Genomic DNA, 4,505 nt, shown 5'->3' on the forward strand with positions numbered 1-4,505 from the left:
TTGTTATGATTCGATTTTTAGTTCGTCATGTATTTACTTATTGTTTATATATATATATATATATATATATATATATATATATATATATATATATATATATATATATATATATATATATATATATATATATATATATATATATATATATATATATATATATATATATGTGTGTGTGTGTGTGTGTGTGTATTTTCTTTAAAAATTATATATATATTTTTATATAGACTGTGGGTTGGTTGGTGTTGTCGTCGTTGATCCTTCTCTATGGACAGCCCAACCCACAACTCGGCAGAGTGCTTATACTAGGAGATCACCCTTGGCGCTTCTGGCTCTTGGAGAGGGGCTCAACGTCACACGTTCAGGGGATGCGGCTCCAACACTTAGCCTCGTTGTCACGTGCACACACCCACTCGAGCCGCTGTGACTCCCCACTCTCTCCTTATGAGATATGATCTCCTCAATCCCCCTATGACTTACTAGTATTACCTCCTACCCTGTCCACAGCAGTGGTTCATGGTTCTTTCTCTCTCTCTCTCCTTCTTTACTACCTCCTGGGAAGCCTCACTAGGACAAGGGCAAACACCAGCAAATTGTGACACATTTACTGAACAAAGCACATACACGATACATACACACATATAATAATAATGAATCCTATACTCTATAATATCACAATCAGGTTGCACTCCAATACCATCAGAACTCTATTATCAGCTTATCAAGTGGTATCCTATCTCCTGGTTCACCACCTGATACTATTAACCTCCTCAAGTTGGTCAAGCCTACATATACTGTTGCACTATCAGCAAGATAATGTATATATAGAAAATCAGCATTTGAATGCAATAACATATATCAGTATAAATGTTCATTGATACACAACAATGATTAATCGATCACTGTCAGTCCTCATGCACATACATCTGTAGGTAATCAAGCCTACGACTGCAACTCTAAACTTCAGTATAAAAACTCCTTGACATAAGAATGCCAACAGTCACTCACCTCTCACTGCGTCTTGCACGCTACTGACAACCAAACACTATCAACTCCCTACAAGTAATCCACCAGAACTTCCCCTTCCACCTCTGGAAGTTCACAACCCTAATATCCTTAGGTTCTTCCGGGCTTCACTACCAGGATCCTCTGCAGCTCCTCCAGGCTGCTATCATGAAGTTTCCTTGTGCAACTACGGTGCTTCACCCTTCTGTTAGGTTCTTCCACAGCTCTCTTGGCTGCTACACCACCTCTACAGAAGCACGTGACACTCCTCTTCACTGCTGCTTCTCCTCACAGCTCGAGGTCCTCTGCTCCACTACCTTGGAGTCTCATCAGCTACATCATCTGCTGGCTTCGAAGTTCTCAGCAACTTCTTCCCCAAAGACAAACCTGCAACCCATCGACGTTCCAATAAAATGTTCCCCTTTAACACATAAACAAAAATAACCACACAATATGCTTGCCTCAAACCTCTATCTGTCCTCTACATACAGTGAGAGTGGACTCCCCCGTTTTGGGCGGGTCCATACTCCACCTCGCCTGGCGGCGGTCCTCACTCGCTGGGAGGGTCTTCCTCCATCCGGAGCCAGGCTCCCTCAGTCGTCCGCCAGCGCTCAGAGGGGGCGGACGTCGCTCCGTGTTCCTCCCTCTCCACTCTCTTATTTCAGGCTTTCTGCCTTATTAAAACATGCCTAACTTATAAATAAACATTGCTACTGTCGCTGGGCACACGACCAACTACAAGTGATCACTATGAACTGGCGTATATCGTGCTTACCACAGATTAATTGGTCGAGGGCGCTTTCCCTCTGACGGCGTCTGGTCAGGGCGCTCCACACAGCACACAATAATGCTTCTGGGCGATTTAATATCTGCTCGTCGACCAGGACTTGAGACCACAACGTTCCCAGCTCGATTCCACAGCTGGTACGTCCGCACACTTCTCTTCTCTTCGAGATATATCACTAGGGGTTCCCTTCTGGCGGGAGCTCAAACGGAGCGCGGCTTCCCCCTGCGATGTCTGGCACTCAAGTGAGGTCAAGGTCCTCCGGAAGCGAGCCTCACGCCTCCAGCAAAATGTCCACAACTCCTAGCCAGTCATTTATCTATTTCCTTACTTACTGCCCATAATCTTAAATTGTTTTACATATCCAACCAGCCATTTTTCATATGGGTTATCACCTCAATATTTGCTAGACCTTCTAGTTAGGTCAGGCTTGCTGAATAACTCTCAAGAAGGGAGACTCGTTTCTCCTGCAGGCTGAGATCATAACACTCCCCTCCCCTTATTTTTGAGAGTTATTCTAGTGGCTAGGCTCGAGATAACGCATCAGCCACTACATTGTCTCGTTCTTCACCCGATATACTCTCTTAGGAGTCTACAATTAATTCGTTGCACCTTGCAACATCTGGCTCACCTCTCTCCAGAAACATGATCTTCTCATAAACGATTTGACCTCTGACACCTCTTAGCTAGGCTGTCCTCCGTGGACGCCTGCACTCTATCGGTCCACTCTACTTATTGTCTCCACCCTCCGTTTCCTCGTCTTCTTCTCTTCACGTCCAGAGTCAGACATCTACTGTCTGTACCTCCTCTGTCGTCTTCACTCTTCCATCTACTGCCATTATACTTTCGTCTCCTGTCATCATACTTCACTCCCTCGTCTTCACCGACGATCCTCCCTTTCGTCTCCTCATTTATCCAAGACCTCATCCTGTTTGACTTCCATCGAGTCCTCGGCTTTCTTCTATTCCTCCATGCTTGTATCATCTTCCTCTTCCCACACTTTTCACCTCTATACAACTCCATTTCTTCTCCTTCAACTCTTCTTCTTTCCCTAAAAGTTTCTTCGGGCACTGTATTACATCCAACAGCACTCGACCGTACATGTCGCCTTACCTCTCCTAAAGTGCTCGTAAGCATCTCTCCACACATACTGTCTCTTCTCCTCTCATTTTCTCGGCTATCACTCTTCTTCACTATCTCTCCTCCACGTTTTCTGTGAAACATATCAACTCCTGACACCTCAAACAACTTAACTCCACTATCCCTATGCCTCTGTGCTCGTGGACCACTTGACGCTCTATTTCCGTCCTCAGTATGTCCACATCTTTCCTCATTCCTACTCAGCACAGTTGCATTCACCTTCCGACCCTTAATTTCAGCAGTCTGGGCTCTACTCAGGTCTGCTCTCTTCACATGATTCTTCTTCGGCTGGGTCATCCTCACTTTCGACCTCACCGAGACTTCATTCTCCTGGGCTGGACCTTCATCAAACAGCCACGCTATATCTACGTCGATATCTTCCACCGGCTGAATCGACACTGTATCATCTTCTCCAGCGTCTTCCTTGTCGGCCACCTCTGCCTTCGTCACTACCGAGACAGGGTACTCAATGGCTTGGCGATCTCCTGACTCATCTCCTCGGATGTCAGTCAGGTTCACACTCTCAGGTGTCCCACTCGTGCAGTGGCCTTCTGGGCACTCCTCTGGCACAGTCTCCGCTATGACTCTTGGCAACACCTTTGTCCCGCATAAGTCATTCCCCAAGATCACTTGGACTCCTGGAATAGGTATGTCGGGGCACACTCCCAACATCACCTCTGCCGACACATATTCCGACCTTAGCTGGACAGTACAAACGGGCATGTCACTCTCCGACAATAACCCATATACTTTCATCTTCCCACTGCCAGCTAACCGTCGACCATCCCCAATCAGGCTTCTCGTAATCAAGCTCTGATTAGCTCCGGTATCTCTTAAGATACCAACTTCTACCTCAGGTTGGCCTCTTATACTGATCCAACCTTTACTCATGAACGGCCTATACCTCTCGTTCACTAAATTCGCTCTCTGTGGTTTGTCTCGGAACACATTAGTATATTTACTTCCGGGGTCACACATGGCCAGGGTCACAACTCTCTTGCCCTGTCTACAATCTCGCATCACGTGACCCAATCCGTTACATTGGTAACATCTCATCTGGGAGACATCTCTCCTATACGTACCAAAGCGGCTCTGACTTTGTCCACTCACATAAGAGTTCCTCGAGCCAGGTACACTACCTGCACTCTGTGGGGCTTTACTGGACTCTTGATTTCCAGGATAACGATTAGTTTCTCGTTTAGCTCCTCCATCTTCACTTTCAGACGAAGTGCGCGACCTACTCTTCTGAGTTTTAGGGTACTTACTTTTATCTGCCCATTTATCAAAATTTTTCTCACCCCAGACTCTTCTGGGTCTTTCATAATTTCTTCCTCCCCAGACTCCATTGGGTCTGCCATTGCCGCGTCTCGCCTCGCTTCTCACTCTGCTCTCCCTTAAGCTCTTGTACGCTTCAGTAATCATATCCGCCCTATCTGCGGCATCTTTCACCTCCATTATCCCTGCTTCTTGGATCTTGAACTTTGTTTCGGGATGCATCATCTCCAAGAACTTCTCCATGACCATCAGTTGCTTCAGGTCAGCGTAAGATCCAACTCCAGCAGCCTCAATCCACTTCTGG

General features: G+C 46.2%; 1 long non-coding RNA gene across 1 annotated transcript; it reads right to left on the minus strand.

Moving 5' to 3' along the window:
• Nucleotides 1-892: 892 nt before the first annotated feature.
• On the minus strand, nucleotides 893-2,943 carry LOC138357595 (uncharacterized). Its single transcript, XR_011225092.1, has 2 exons — nucleotides 1,778-2,943; nucleotides 893-1,389 (listed from the first exon to the last, which is right to left on the minus strand). It is a non-coding gene; the product is annotated as an uncharacterized lncRNA (long non-coding RNA).
• Between the last annotated feature and the right edge of the window lie 1,562 nt (nucleotides 2,944-4,505).

Source organism: Procambarus clarkii, chromosome 1, assembly GCF_040958095.1.
Source record: "Procambarus clarkii isolate CNS0578487 chromosome 1, FALCON_Pclarkii_2.0, whole genome shotgun sequence".
Taxonomy (NCBI): domain Eukaryota; kingdom Metazoa; phylum Arthropoda; class Malacostraca; order Decapoda; family Cambaridae; genus Procambarus; species Procambarus clarkii.